Source organism: Lissotriton helveticus, chromosome 4_1, assembly GCF_964261635.1.
Source record: "Lissotriton helveticus chromosome 4_1, aLisHel1.1, whole genome shotgun sequence".
Classification (NCBI taxonomy): domain Eukaryota; kingdom Metazoa; phylum Chordata; class Amphibia; order Caudata; family Salamandridae; genus Lissotriton; species Lissotriton helveticus.
Window position 1 is genome coordinate 1,923,254,472 of NC_136063.1, and position 16,291 is coordinate 1,923,270,762.

Below are 16,291 nucleotides of genomic sequence, written 5' to 3' on the forward strand. Positions count from 1 at the left end.
GCTGTCCTTTGGCCCCTCCTGCAGATGGCTGTCTCTCCCTCGGCTCTTCCTGCAGAGGGCTCTGCTGTCACCGTGCCCGGGTGCATGGAATGCTCCACAGGCCCTCTCAGGAGTTTAAATGAATAATCAACGATGTCAATTTGAACCAATAAGCCTTTTGTTTTGGTTACTGTGGTTAGTGTTGGGGCTCCGGCCAGTGACAGTCCTGGTCCAAAAATAGCCTCTGAGCTCAGAGCTCGAACAATGCTGGGCTCCTGGTCCAGGTCCAGCGCAGCCTCATACAAAGAAGGGCCGCCTGTTCCCAGGAGAGGTGTTTACACAACTCCAGATTAGAAAAAGAATGCAGTGTGTTTCCAATTTACTTTGTTAGAACACTTCTTAGAGCTTTTAAAGTGAATGCATCCAGGGATCACGAGTTGTACAATAGTTGTGTTTAAACCTTTATCCGCAAATGTGAACTGGGTTGTGCTTTCCTTGTTTTGTCCAGGGATTCCTGAAGACTGACTAAAGACAGTGCATGTGACATCCACGCCCACACGTACAGCCCACTATCAATCAAACCTAGAGGTGAGTGTACCGCATCCTCACAGATTCTAAATGGCTCTTTAAATCAGTATTATTAAGTGATCTAGGTTCACCCGGCACTAAACACGCACCTCCTATAATAATAAAAAAAAAAATATGTACTTGCAGAATAATTCTAGTGCATTCCATGGACTTCTTATTTTTTATAATTTCAATCTGCAAAAAACACACCTGGAGATTGTAGTGCATAGAAAATGGCAGCAGCTGGCTATGGTAGGCGTGGTTCAGAAAGCAAGAAGAAAACGAGAAGACAGTAAGAGGTGTGGGAGTAGAGAGGACAGGAATAGAGAGGGCATAAAACTGTGCACATATCGAACAGCGTGGACAAGTTTGTGATAATCACAAATAAATGCTGTTAGAGAGGAATGCAGAAAAATGGTAACATAAAATTATTTTGATTGGTCCAATAGTGGTCATTTATAATCAAATGATTACTCAGTCTGATCTGAAAATTAAGGATATGAATACTCTCTCTAGTATATGTCACATTTTGAAAAACATTTTTGGTGTGAAAATAACCCTGCTTTAAAATGTTTTTCTTTATAAGTAGTACATGGCAAATGTTAAGCAGCGTTTACATACTTTTCTTGATGAGCAATGTCATTACTTAACTAAGCTCCTGCCAATTTTCTTTTCACTCTATGCATGCTCCTCACAAACATTGTATGTTTCAGCGTTTCTCTAACTGCGGGTAGCGACCTACCGGTGGGTCACTAGCTGCTTTTTCAGGTGGCTCGCAAAGATCCTGATCTTCAGAAGGGAAACGAGCATTAAATAAAGATGTCTGTAAACTTTGCATTTATCTAGTCACGTTTGCTGTGCTTCAAAGGCAAAATTCAAATGTCAGGCGATCTCTTCTGACAAATTGCTGCTTATTCTTTTAACATGGGGATTGGTGTTTACTTTTCCTTTTCTAACTGTGAAGAGAGAGGAGTTTTTAATATGGGTGGGCGGACATTTCCGTTCCGCCCACGGAATGTGTGAAAATTTGCACCTTCTGCCTTCCGCAAAGAAGGCGGAAAAACAGGGCAAATTTCTGCACATTCGCGGGCGGATCGGAAGATGGCCTCCCGCCCGCCTTATTAAATTATATTGAAAGGCTAAAATACAACTTAAATAAAACGTACCTTATTGCGCCGCAAACATCCCCAACGCAGCTTCATCGTGGAAACTGCGCAGGCGCGGGAGCCTGCGCATGCGCAGTCCTGCCGAGGAATGCGAATGCGCAGGCTCCCGCGCAGTTTCCAAGACGAAGCCGCAATGGGTACGTTTGCAGCGCAATAAGGTACGTTTTATTTAAGTTGTATTTTTGCCTTTCAATATAATTTAATAAGGCGGACGGGAGGCGGGCGGGAAGCGGACGGCGGGCAGCGGGCTTGCGTAACGGAAATATCGCGGAGAGGCACGGAAATTGGTTCAATCACCGTGCCTCTCCGCGATAGTCCCTTCCGCGACTTCCGCTCACCCCTAGTTTTTAACGTGAACTATGTGGTAAACTTACTGAGATCAATGTGTGTGAAAGGAAAGGCTGTAGGATGTTATTTTTTGTAACACAACAAAATGTAGATACTTGGAAATGAACTCTGGACCTAATTCAGAATATAGCAGCAGTTAGGAAAGCAATCATTACCCACCTTTTTTTACTTCTGAAATGTAATGGAAATTGGGATTTTAAAAAGAACAAAACAAATCAAGGCACTTTACTGTACAAATGATAAATATTCACTGGAACCATATTTCTACACATTATCATTTAACGGTTATATAGTTTTGCCAGTTAAACTGTATGTTTGTGCAAGTTTAGTTTCATGGAAAATTAGCCGTCTGTAGATGACAGCATGTTACCACACTATGCTTTACTAATATATTTGTGTGTGCTCCAAAATACACTACCAGCTACATACTACACTCTTACCACTCTCCTGCTGAACACATTTGCTACACTTGCTCTTTGTGTGAAGCTAGGAATTTTCAGAATCCCTTTGGCTTCAGTGATGTAACAGTGATGTCAGCACCCCCACTCTGAAAATTGTTTCAGCATCATTGGACCAAAGGTGCTCAAATGAGTTCCTAAGTCCAGTTTTAAAACAAACCCTTGCAAGTATTTCCAAGCAAGAGTCCGGGTGAACCTTCCAGTATTTGTTGCTGCTGCTTTTAAACTTCGCAAATCAATTTAAACAGAGAATGTTCTCTCTCCACCTGATCATACTTAATCATCACACTGGTGTTTGACTTGAACATGGGGATTCACCATTACTCATAATTCAGTGATGGTGCCTGGTTGTGGCCTATGGGCTGGCAGAGGAAGCTAATGACCAGTTAAGGGTGTCTGAAGGCTGACTGATGCTTTAGGACTCTGAGGGAATCCTATGAGTCACTGACGACAAGTTCAGGGAGTTGACGGTGGACCAGAAATATTTGAGAGTGGGCTAGAGTGTGGCTAACCAAACAGATATCACGGCCTGGCTGAGGGTCTCCGAGGTCATGCTGTTGGTGTCTGAACGATTCAGAAAAGGGGGTGGTGATGAACAGAGTGTCTGAATTAAGCAGACCACTCTTACCCAGTCCAAAGATCAGGGCTTGATCCATCACCGTTATTTATCTCACTGCCCCATCCCAGCTCAGAACCTGGCTATATGCAAATTAGTCTGTCCCTGGCCCAGTGCATCATGGGAACAGGGCAGACCAAACTACCAAGCCAATTCTTCACCAGAAAGGAGACAAGCTACCGGGGACCGGTTTCTGGCATTTCAGCCTCTTCGGCCCGGCTTGCTTGAATCCTGATGGAGCAGTGAGAAAGGGACTCATGTCTGAGTATACCCTGCCACACCTATAGTGGCCAAAAACGATTCAGAAAAGGGGGTGATTCAGAAAAGGGGGTGGTGATGAACAGAGTGTCTGAATTAAGCAGACCACTCTTACCCAGTCCAAAGATCAGGGCTTGATCCATCACCGTTATTTATCTCACTGCCCCATCCCAGCTCAGAACCTGGCTATATGCAAATTAGTCTGTCCCTGGCCCAGTGCATCATGGGAACAGGGCAGACCAAACTACCAAGCCAATTCTTCACCAGAAAGGAGACAAGCTACCGGGGACCGGTTTCTGGCATTTCAGCCTCTTCGGCCCGGCTTGCTTGAATCCTGATGGAGCAGTGAGAAAGGGACTCATGTCTGAGTATACCCTGCCACACCTATAGTGGCCAAAAACGATTCAGAAAAGGGGGTGGTGATGAACAGAGTGTCTGAATTAAGCAGACCACTCTTACCCAGTCCAAAGATCAGGGCTTGATCCATCACCGTTATTTATCTCACTGCCCCATCCCAGCTCAGAACCTGGCTATATGCAAATTAGTCTGTCCCTGGCCCAGTGCATCATGGGAACAGGGCAGACCAAACTACCAAGCCAATTCTTCAACAGAAAGGAGACAAGCTACCGGGGACCGGTTTCTGGCATTTCAGCCTCTTCGGCCCGGCTTGCTTGAATCCTGATGGAGCAGTGAGAAAGGGACTCATGTCTGAGTATACCCTGCCACACCTATAGTGGCCAAAAACGATTCAGAAAAGGGGGTGGTGATGAACAGAGTGTCTGAATTAAGCAGACCACTCTTACCCAGTCCAAAGATCAGGGCTTGATCCATCACCGTTATTTATCTCACTGCCCCATCCCAGCTCAGAACCTGGCTATATGCAAATTAGTCTGTCCCTGGCCCAGTGCATCATGGGAACAGGGCAGACCAAACTACCAAGCCAATTCTTCACCAGAAAGGAGACAAGCTACCGGGGACCGGTTTCTGGCATTTCAGCCTCTTTGGCCCAGCTTGCTTGAATCCTGATGGAGCAGTGAGAAAGGGACTCATGTCTGAGTATACCCTGCCACACCTATAGTGGCCAAAAACGAAGCTTGTTTCCTTCCCAGTGTAAGAATTGGCTTTTGTAGTCTGGTCTGCCCTGTTCCCATGATGCACTGGGCCAGGGACAGACTAATTTGCATACAGCCAGGTTCTGAAACTGGGATGGTGCAATGAGCTAAAAAACGGTGTTGGATCTAGCCCTGATCTCTTGACTGGGTGAGAGTACTCTGCTTAATTCAGAGACTCTGTCCATCACCACCCCTTGTTGTAAATAAGTTGGTGTCTGAAGGCATGATAATAAACTTTGAGGCCATCATGGGCTGTTTTAGGACCAGGCAGGGGTGTCTTATAGAATGTTGTGGGCCATCACGGGTGAAATGACACTCTATCGGCATGTGCCAAAGAGTCATTAAAGGTTATACAAGCCTCTTTGAAGATGGATTGTATGTGTCTATGAATTAGCTGTGGATTCTGAAGGCTGACTGAGGGGCCTCAAGGGCAAGCTAGTTATAGGACAGTCTCGACTATCGGAGCGCGTTATAAATCTTTATATAACATAACATAACATAACATAATGTGAGCTGATAGTCTGCAGGGATTTTCTGAAGTTCAGACAAGGCATTCTGGGACATTTCGTCTTTGAGGGCCTGCTAGAGGTATCAACAGTCTAACTGAGGCTCTCTAAGGGCTAACTAGAGAAATGAAATAATCAGCTAGGTGACAGAGGGCAGGCCGAGGGTATCTGGGAGCCGAGTTGGGCGTGTGAGGACAATCTGGGAGTATCTAAATAGAGGCTTAGGGTGTTAGGGCTCCCTTAAGCGTCTCTAAGTGTCTGTTGGGAGTGTCTAGAGACAGACCAACAGTCTCTGAGTGGGCTCCAAAGACCATATGAGGGTAGTGGTAGCTGAAGGTAGGCAGCAGGGCCTACTACAAATGTCCATTGATGTGGGTTACTATTATGCAGGCTGAGGGTCTCTAAAGGCCTGCTGGCAGTGTCTGAAAGAATGATAAAAGCCACCTGTGGACTTTCGGTGGTATTTAATGACTAGTTGGGGGTGTTTTGATGTGGATTGAGGTCTGGCAGACTGTAGATATGTATTTATTACCTGGATTGTTGGAATGTTGGTTGATGGTGTTTGAGAACCACTGGCAGTGTCAGAAGGATCTTCGGTTGCATGTGTTCCTGTTCAAAGAGGATCAAGGAACTACATGACAGGATCTGGCTAGGCAGTTCGGGCTGGACTGTTCCAATTGGAGTAGGATTAAAACTGATTTGCATATGGCTGGGTCTAATCTAAGGTGGCCTCTTGGGCAAAAAAATGAAGGGTTGGAATGCTACCCGAGCGATTGCCAGTAGTTAGACTTGTTGCAAGCATCCTTCCATCACATTTTGTGTGATGGATGTTTATCCTCTTCCAGGCTCATGATGAGCCCACCTCGTCATGGGTCACAGTAGAGCTGTAATCATGATAAACTGGGCTCGTCATAACTGCCGTGCTCCGCCCACGCATGATTGATTCCCCGCCTGTGCGGGCGAATTAATCAGTGGGCAGAATCGTGACGAGCCCAGCTCATCATGATCACAGCTCTACTGTGACTCATGACGAGCTGTGCTTGTCACCAGCACTGTGGCGCTGCGGCTCGCCCCCCCCTGCCATGGGGAAATTACCCCCGCAGCGAAGGGGTTAAAGGCAACCTGTGCTTCTAGGTCGCTGAGGGCAGGCTAAGGGTTTCTCAAAGATCATCCAGCTTGTCTGAGAGTAGGCCAGGAATGTTTCAGAATTGTCCAGGGTGAGTGAAAGCAGATAAAGGGTCTCTCTGGTACGAATGAGGGACCTCTGAAGGCCTTCTGGGAGCCTCTGTGTGCATTTCAAAGGTCTCTGTTGAAAGTGCTAGAGGATGTTGAAGGACCAGTTAGATGTATCTAATAGATAACTAAGGGCTATCAGTGGCAGGATGACATGTTTCCTGGATCTGGCCATCCTCCTGCCTGGAGATGAGTGCCAACCCGGCGGGAGTTTTATATATCTTTAAGCGGAGGCAAGCAGTGTTATGGACCAGATGAGAGTGTCTGAAGGAGGTCTGTGACAAGGAGGTGGAGTGAAGCAACTATTTTGGCGACAATGTTAAAAGTAAAATAAAAGCCCTGTAATGTACATGTTAACTGATTTGGTACTTGACGAGTCTATGAAGGATCTTCTCTGCAGACTTCTGTCTGGGAAGTGTCCTTTTTATTGAAGCTTTTATTACGAAAAGACTTTAGAATGAAGGCAGCATCTCAACTGCGTCATACGTATGCCCGTCTTTATGCCAAATCGTTTACTAGCTTGAAGATAAGGCTAACAAAACTGGTGGTATAAGGGCTAATGGAAGGGGCATTTTAAGGTTAAGGGAAGAGGTGGTTTTAGGTTAAGGAAAGGGGCGGTGTTAGGTTAAGGGGAGGGGAAGTTTTAGGGCTAAGGGAAGGGATGGTTTTAAGGCTAAGGGTGTGGGGAGTTTAGGGGTAAGGGCATGAGGGGGTTTAGGGTAAGGGTAAGGATGTGGGTGGGCCGTTGCGTGATTGCGCAATTGCCCAAAACGCTCAGCACCATCCCTGAGGCTCAGTGGCGCTTAAGAGCCAGGAGCGACCTGCAACCTTCCCCGACTGCAGCTGCGGCATGGACCACAGACTGTCCTGGAGTCTGCCCCGCTACCAGACCTGCCTGCAATGCCTGCAGACACCAGTGGGAGAAATATTGGTGCATTCATTCTTTTTGTGTGTTGGACAGCACTCTACGTGCAGTCGTGCTGATGTACTTCGTTAGAGAAACTGATGTGATAATGCCAGCTTCAACCTCAAGTTCTTTTTAATAGATCCTTCGGCCTAATGGCGTTCGTTCTACTGTCATACATCCTTCTCTCACATCTGAAGATATGTCAGTTTGTTTTTTGTTTTTTGTGCTTTCTCTTACATGTGGGATTTTATTCGCCAGCTGCCATGTGTGTATTGGGCAAAACAGATCTACTTGTACAGTGGCTACAGTAGTGTTCGTGACATCAGGAGAGCCATTCAACATGCCACTATGATGCTCTTATTTCTACAGCTATTGTTATTTCCTGTGACTGGACAACGTTGTAATGTTAGATCATGTCACCTGATTTGAATGTGAATGCATTTAATCTTGATTGTGAAATTCAATACACCATAACATTGGAATGTAGTACCTTAAAAGGCAGCTGCTAGCTGGAAAAAAAGTAAGTAATGTGAGAAAAATATCTGAATTGCTGATTATTTAGAAAGCCTGATTCAGGTCTAGCATATCCACAAACCTTATCAAGGCTTCTGCTTTATGGCGCCCACTATGTGGCACCAAATTACAAGAAATCACCAGACAAATACTGTGCTCTTAATGGATGGCCAGCCATATCAGGTGTTTGCCAATGATACTTGTCAGTTTATTAAGATATTCTGGTTCTCCTAGTGCTATTATAGACTCCAAATGTGCTTCATACTGCACACTATTTGCCAAACAGTCTGTAGATTGTTTTTTTTCTTATTGAAGCTTGTCAATTTGCACATATGAATGGCTCTAACAGACACTTCCCAGGCTGTAACTGTTAGTTGGTAGGGGTGGAATGGTCTCAAAGCAGATTCAGATGAGCAAAAGAAAAGATATTTTGAAAAGCATTTATTGAGCTCAAGCGGCATTTGTTTCATCCGCTTTAGTCATCAATCCGGGTAGGCCAGACTATAGGCAGGGATGTAGCCAGCTTTGCCAGAGTTGGGGTGGAAGGCAGATTATATGGTATATCCTGGTGCTGTACGGCATGGGGTAGTCAGGCGTCAGGTGGACATAATCTGGATTGCGTTCTTGATCTAGCATTATCTACTTGAACTTTTGCACATTGAGTTGTGTTTGTGCCTCAAAGATTCATGCATTTGAATGAGTGTCGTGCATTACACGTTTAAGGGGAACAATGCAATTATGTCATAAAAAAACGGAACTCAAATATTTTAGTTGGATGAGACCCCAACCCAATGTAAGACTTGGTGGATGCTCTTTAAAACGCAGTTACAGCTGCAAGTCAGCTGGGATTATCGCTAGAAAATTTGCAAAATTAGATTTGGCAGTAGCTGACATTTCTTCTTTACAAAACTGATCTTCAGATCTTGTCACAGGTATTTGATACAGTAGGTTCTTAGGGGCCCGATGTAGGTAATCTCGATTTGCCTACTCTTAAATACCGAATCATACCGATTCGGTATTTAAGAGTAGGTAAATGGGATGTAGGTAATTTCTATTTTTAAATTACCGAATCGGTAAGATTCGGTAATTACCAAAATGGTATTTACCGATTCGGTAATTGCCATTCATTCCTATGGGCCTGTAGGCATGTATGTCTGCAACATGGCAGCGTTTAAAAAGCAAAAAAAATGCTTGTTCACGGCTTTTCATTATTTACCACCAACTTCTAGTTGGTGGTAAATAATGAATTCTGAAAGCCCTGTAGCACTGATTACAGTGCTAACTACATAGCAAAATACAGATTCGGTAATTTTACTGATTCGGTAATTTTACCGAAAGGGTAAAATTACCGATTCGGTAAAATTACCGAATCTGTATTTTAGGTGGCCCTACATCTCATTTCCCAAATACCGGTCGGTAACAGCCGAAATTACCGAATTTCGGCCGTTACCGACCGGTATTTGCCTACCTACATCTGGCCCTTAGTGAGGCAAACAAGGCACCTTATTGAGCCCCTCCAGTGTAGCTTTAGTTGTGTGCTTTAGATCTTTGGCATGAAGAAAAGTGAACTTCCGTTATAGTTTCTACTTGTAGAGGACAGAAGGATTTCTGCATTTACCTTACTGTGCTTTCGTTCATTTGTATGTCATTCCGTTCTGATAAAAGCCCCTGCCCCTACCATTGTGAAACATCCCAATAGTATGTTGTCGCCTCCACTTGACTCCATAATAAGAGTGGTGTTGATTGTCTTGTCTCATATGTTGGGTTGCCCCAAATGCAAGAGTTGCTTTTTAGGCTGAAAAGTTACATTTTAGTTTTGTGAAACCTAAAATATACTCCACATGGCATATAAGCAGGGCCACTGGAATTATGTGATTCTGTGGCCACATCGTTTTTCTCATATCTGACCCATTTGCCCTTCCGTCCATTATCTGCTCTATAATTTGTAGATTTTTACAAAAAGAATGTAGTTCTATAACTGATGGACAAAAGTTACAAAAACGCAGTGGAATATGTTTCCGTGCACTGGAAGGTCCAACTGAATGTTGACTAGTCACCTTTCAGTTGCTTATTGCTGTATTTTTGTCTTAAAATGGTACTAACGAGGTGTACCCTTTGCCAAGATAGTGGTAAGGATGTAAAGATAATGAAATAATACTATTACAAAATGTGGCCCATTATGGCACATAATTTGTCTTTTTGTTGTTTCATAATTTAGTCAACCCTGACACATAATTTGATCCTTCCCGGGTGCATAATTCCAGTGGCCCTGCCTATAAGCAATATTGATGCCAAATGAACACTTTGTACTGTCTTGGCCAAAAATTCTACAGCTCAGAAGATATTCAGAATTTTACTAATGTGTTATACTCATTGCCCAGTCTGTGCCTTTCCACAAACCTTGTTCCAAAGTTTGTTTGGAAGATTCTTGGAGCTCATGTTTGACCCTTTGCTTAAGAACTGCAGATTTTATCTTGAATTCATGTGAAGATCTACAGTCTGGCAAAAGTGGAGTCCAATGACGGTCTTCAGTTTCATGATTATTTAGCCACTGAGACACAAACTAATTTAGCTATCGATTGTTTTCTAATTATGATATATAAATTATTCCCAAAATATCTGGGCCATGATGCAACTGCAAGCATTAGTGAATCGTTCTGTGTAGTGCCACAAAAAATACAATTGCAAAATCATAAACACAAGTCAATAGTTTATGCATTTTTAGGTCTCTACAAATTAATTATTTCCTCATAGCATTCATATTCTAGTGAAGTCACAAGACTGATAGCTTCACAGATTGACCATTAAACAAGACCCACTCATGTCCTATTTATTGCTTCTGCATACATGTTAGTACACCTGATTCAGACGGGAGACTCTAGGACTTTTAAGTCAAAATAGGCTTCATTTTACATTTTGCCTCTCTGAAATTTTCCCCTCTTCTTTGTACACCTATTAGGAAAATAAATTACTACGATTTTCTTGCAAAATGTACATTTTTCCTGCTTTCAAATGTAGGCATGTACGCTGCTTGCCTAGTGGATGGGCCCCACCTTGTTTCTTTCCGATACTTCACAGGGCAGAAAAGTGAAAAAAGCCTGCATGCTGTTGGTGGCGGCACCTGAAGCATGCTGACCCAGAGTTATGTGCTAGTATTACTAGTACAGTGTGACTTCGATAAGCAAAATATGGGCTGCCAGAGGCAGCATTGGTTGTAGGTTTATTTTTAAAAGTAAATGTGTATGTATATATGCATGTACAGATGTATGTTATATGTATAGCTGAAACCTAGGCGGAAGCACCATATCAATAAACACCAGAGAGGTACATGACTAGCCTGGCTGCCGCGTTCTGTATGGCGCAAAGTCTGTAGATGAGGTGTGCGGTGATTCCCATGTAGAGGATGTTGCCATAGTGCAGTCTGCTGGTGATGAGGGCTGTGTCACTCATGCGTCTGGTGTGCAGGGGTGGCCATTTGAAGATCTTCCGTAGCATGCACAGGGTGAGAAAGCAGGAAGAGGAGATGGTGTTGATCTGTGAATTCATGGTGAGCTTGTTATCTATGATGATTCTGAGGTTTCTCGTGTGGTCTGTTGGACTAGGAGCGGGTCCCAGGTCATAAGGGCTACCATGCGTTGCTCTTGTGTAGTAGTTGTTGTTGCTGAAGATCAGTTTCTTCCTGAATAGAAGTAGTTCTTAGGTTAGTAGAAGTACTGATCCAGATCCTGGGTGTATAGATCGAGAAGCCTGCCTTCTGTATTCATATTCATTACATCTTTTGGTCTCCATTCTGGCAATGCCTAGGTACGTTGGGGTGTTGTTGCTGATTATCTTGTAGGTGATGTAGCTGGTCTTGAAGAGGATGCAGGTCTGAGAGGGAGCCAGTATGGTTGTTTCATAGCTGATGTGATGTATTCAAACTTCCACATTTCCAGATGAGATGTGCTTCAGTGTGAAGGATGCCTTTTAATAGTGCAAGGGTGGAATCTGGGAGCTTGTTGTGTAGACTGTTGCCTCGAACCGGGTGTGATAGGACCAGGACTTGCACTGTCATTCTAAAATCTGTTTCTAAGAGAAAGTGTTCAGCTTTTTCCAGGAGGAAGAATTGATACCAACTTGTCATGGTCTTCGTGCCTATGAGTTATTTGAGAGCGAGGTCTGTGTCAACCGTAAATCCAGGGAGTTTTGTTTCATCTATCAGCCTGGGATGAAACCAACTAAGTTCATGTTGCAGAGCCAAGCTTGAATCTGTGACTATTTGGAGAACACAAGAAATTCTGTGCTTGGTGGGAGGAGCTTCGGGTAGGTGCCTGCCATCCACTTATAGATTAGTTTGAGGTGAGATCGAATCACAGAATGCCATTGAGAGTAAACTATGCAAAGCAGCCATTTGCATCTTTACGAGGGACTTGACTATAGCCTTATAGCCTGCTGTACCGGCTATTAAAGGTCTGCCCCAGCTTTCAGCTCCGGCCTTTAACAAGGGAGCAGGACTTTAATAGCCAGTATAGCCCTACTATGAAGGGCTATAAGGCTATTCGAACATTCTGCCACTAGAGGGCAGAATGTTCTAACAAATAAAACAAAGGCCTTTCAAACCTCGAGGGGATTTAAATCCCCTCGAGCTGCGAGAGGCCTTTGTAAAACATTGGAATGTTGCTTTGCACAGGCCTTTACCAGCCTGTAGCAGCATGAAGCACTCCATTGTCTTCAGTGGAGTGCTCCACATTCCAATGTTCTAATAGTGAACCCGGGGTTTTACCCACCTAGGGCACTGAACGTTGTCTACTGATATTTATTGAAGTAATTTGGAAACTATTTTCCATTCTAGATGTAGACGTTAGCAGCGTACTTGACTAGCAACTTAAAATGGGATAGACAAACATACAGGCTGAGAGTGTCCTCAATTACAGTTTATTAAGTTGAGAGGAATGATGATGAAAAAATGACTTTGTTCACTTTCTGTGGTCATTTTTGCAATAATGATCCTAGGTCAGGGACTGTAATATTCATTACTTGCCCTTCGGATTTGGGTACCTTACAGCTAACATTCGTCTTTTACCTCAGAGCTGTAACTACCAGAATATGATTTCCATATCTGCTATCGTTCAGATCCAGATAAATTTTGGGCAAATTAAATAGGGCTTTAGATGTAATGATGCTTGCGGAGCAAGCCTTCTATTGATCAAAGAGGTGAGCATTTAACCTGTGAACATTTAGACCTAATGCCAAGCATGATGTTCCTGTGGAACGTTTTCTTTCGAGGAGAAACTAAAGTGAAGGATGAGTCGAAAATGCATATTTAATTATATTGTGGCAGGGAACGTGTACTGCAGCCATAGTACGTTTGCTGTCGGTAAGAAAGGTAGCACCGCTGCGCCCTCTTCTGGTGTATCTACCACACAGGCTGGCACCTGTCTCATTTTTTCTCTAAGCATATTTCAGTCATTAATTACAAGGGATTTATTTATATACGCTGCAGGTGGGTATTTACGTACATTACATTTATGCTTGCTGGCATGATTTGTTAGATTGTGTTTCTTGCAAAGCGCTTTAAATCTTCCGTATGGCGCAGCGCTATGTAACTATTTCCCCAAAATAGTTTGGACAGATGTGTAAAATGCCCATATACCAGCAGTTTTTTTCTCATTCTCAGCATCCTAATTGGAAACATAGAACAAAGAAGCAGGGGATTTTAACACTTATGCTGTGGGTGTTTGGTAATGTGTAAAATTCCTTGTTCACAGGCATGCTCCCGTTAGGACATTTTACACCAGTGACAGAACATTACATACACATACACCAAGGCACTACCATATAGTTTGGCATCACTCTACTCTCAACTATCATCACATGCCACACACTTCTATACATCAGAGCACATTAGAGCACATACGTTTTACCCCAAATGTCCACCACAAAACATGCCTGCCAAGCAAATGGCCATGAGCATCGATTGAGAAGACATATAAATGTGTTGGGACTGGCCTCTGGTCTCACCTACATAACTTAGAACCAATGAAAGCTGGCCAATGCACCTAACATAAATGCATTCCCACTCAAGGACTGACCTTACTGCTTCACAGAAAGGATAAGGGTTTAATCTGCAATGGACCTGTTTGTGACGCCATCCCAGGACTACCGAAAGCACTGAGAAGCCATACCCATGGTAGGCAGTGCACTATTTAACACTAGCAACGACAATAGGATCAGCAACACTTTTGCACATAATTTTTTTTACTATTTTGCTGCTTGCCTAGGGGAGGGGTCCGAGTTGTAACTTTGTTTCTTACTGACACTTCTCAGGGCAGAAAAGTGAAAAAAGCCTGCATGCTGTTGGTGGCGGCACCAGAAGCATGCTTATCCAGAATAGTGTGCAAGTGCAGTGCTACGACTTTGAGCAAAAAATGGGCAGCCAGAGGCAACATTGGTCGCGGATTTATTTTTAAAAGTAAATGCATATGTATATATGAATGTACAGGTCTATATATAGCTGAAACCTAGGCGGGAAGAACCATAGCACTGAAAACCAAGGTGGACCCAGCAGATGATAATATCTTAATGAGGCAGGCAGGTAAGCGCTAGTATATTATGATGTGATGCTCCTTGAGTGGCTGCATCTTCAGTTTCTTCCTGAATTGTAGGAAAGTAGGAGCACTTCTTAGGTTGACAGCGCATTCAGTGAAAGACGGAATGGCTGCTTACAACCCGCTCCATATTTAACAGCACTGGTGGTACCCTCCTGCACTTTAAAGAGGGGACAGAGATTTCCCTGCTGGTGGTTGTAGTGAGTATGTCTGGGGTGTCAATAGGACTCCCTTTCCCCTCTCCCGAGGGTGCCTTGACGGGGTCCACTGAATTGTATGACACCTCTTTGTGGCACATGGACCGTGTACCTCCTAAGGACCTGTGTGCCTCAGCACCGACGTCGGTAATAGGGCACGAGCGCAGAGGCAAAGTGATTCCCTCATGTGCTGGTGGCGAATGAGGGAATGCCTTCGCAAATAGCAATGGTGCTACACGTGAGCCAGCGTTGTCACAAATACCATAGTGCCCTGGGTGGAAAAAGGGGCACTATGCACTATGCATAATACAGCCACTGGTGTACTCCTGGGTTTCTTAGTGAATCTGTAAACCGCTGGAAATATACATTAAGTAGAAATATTCACATGGAGCAGATTTATAGCTTTTTCTAAAACAAGAACTGAGAGTGTGAGGGAGCGCCTCTTGGCATCTGATGCACTTACATGTTAGGTATGTTTGGAAGGCATTGTTATCATACCCTGTGCTCTTATACCTTACAAGTCCTTACATCGCTTTTGACCCCCATTGAGTAATCTGGCCTTTTGCACCATGGCCATCCTTGACCATTGCAAGTTCAAAAAGAAAATCAAATCATGTAAGTGGTGGAGTTTTTAATTCGCTTGCCCCTCTAGGTGCTCTTACTGGGAATTATTGATGAAACAGGGGGAACAAGCGCCCAACGTACAGTTGTGGGGTTTGGCTATCTAATAGCCAAACGAGACATAGCTCGGTGTTCGAGGGACCCAAACCCTCGTCAGTGCGTGAGTGGCAAACAGGTAGGGATGACTGCTTCATGCTGAAATAAAGTGTATACACAGTCAGGGGACCCAAATAAGAACATGTCAGAGTATGGAGACAAAGGATGACACTGATATAGAGGCTAAGTCCAGAAACCTAGATGGTGACACTCTATCACACATGCCAGGACTAAAATCCCTGACTCCCTGTTGTTTCAACCCATATTCCTTTCTCCCATTCCGTTCAACCTTTTCTCTTCATGATATGGTTATGTTGAAAAGGTTGTGATTATACTTTAAATCTGACTTTCACTTTCCTAGAGCACCAAGATGATGTTACATGTGTGAGATGTGCAATAGCACTGTTATGTAAACCAAAATACAATTAAAATGCTTGGGGGAAAAAAGAAAGAAGATCAAAGCCCTTCTGTTCATTTTACAGCTCTGCAGCTGTGTCAATATTTGGTTACATGAATAGCCAGATGTCTGCTCTTAAAGTACATTTTTGCTAAAACTTGCGCATTCAAGTTTGCATACCTAACTTCAGTAAACTTTCTTTTAACTCCGATGTAACTTGGGAATCACACACTGTCAGAACCCCTTTCAGAGGACCACAGGGAAAGCAGGCATTATTAGTCCTATTGGGCTCACATAATCGCCTGGGACCACCAAAAGTTTAGACCTGGGGTTGATGATCGCAAAAGGATCATTCCATTGTGTGGAAGCCTCCACAGGCTCTACCTATGTAAGATCTGCATTAAGAAATGAGTAACATGACTGAGGCGGTAACAATACGAGACATGATGATTCAAGCCCACGTAGGAAATGGATGCTACATAGATATTTAGGATTCCACCCTCATACATGCACGCACTAACCTAAACATAAGCGAATAGCTTACTCGACTTAAAAAGATACAACTACTAGATACCATATGAAAGATGCAATACAAAAACAACTTATTGAAGTGGAAAAAATTAAACCACGAAATGCATGTTGATTCAATGTTGAAAATAGTTCTGTATAAATAACAGTAAAAAACATTTGATAACAGAAAATATGTTGTAAAGGTACGCATTAGAATACT

At 43.6% G+C, this 16,291-nt stretch overlaps 1 protein-coding gene across 2 annotated transcripts in view; it reads left to right on the forward strand.

Moving 5' to 3' along the window:
- FHL1 (four and a half LIM domains 1) overlaps positions 1-16,291 on the forward strand; it is a 240,789-nt gene that overhangs the window by 91,219 nt on the left and 133,279 nt on the right. Inside the window, exon 2 of one of the 2 annotated variants that reach the window (XM_078688583.1) lies at positions 488-567. The exons of the other annotated variant lie outside the window; for it this stretch is intronic. The gene's annotated coding sequence lies outside the window, so the exon portion shown is untranslated. The remainder of the gene's footprint in view (positions 1-487; positions 568-16,291) is intronic. 2 annotated transcript variants of the gene reach the window in all.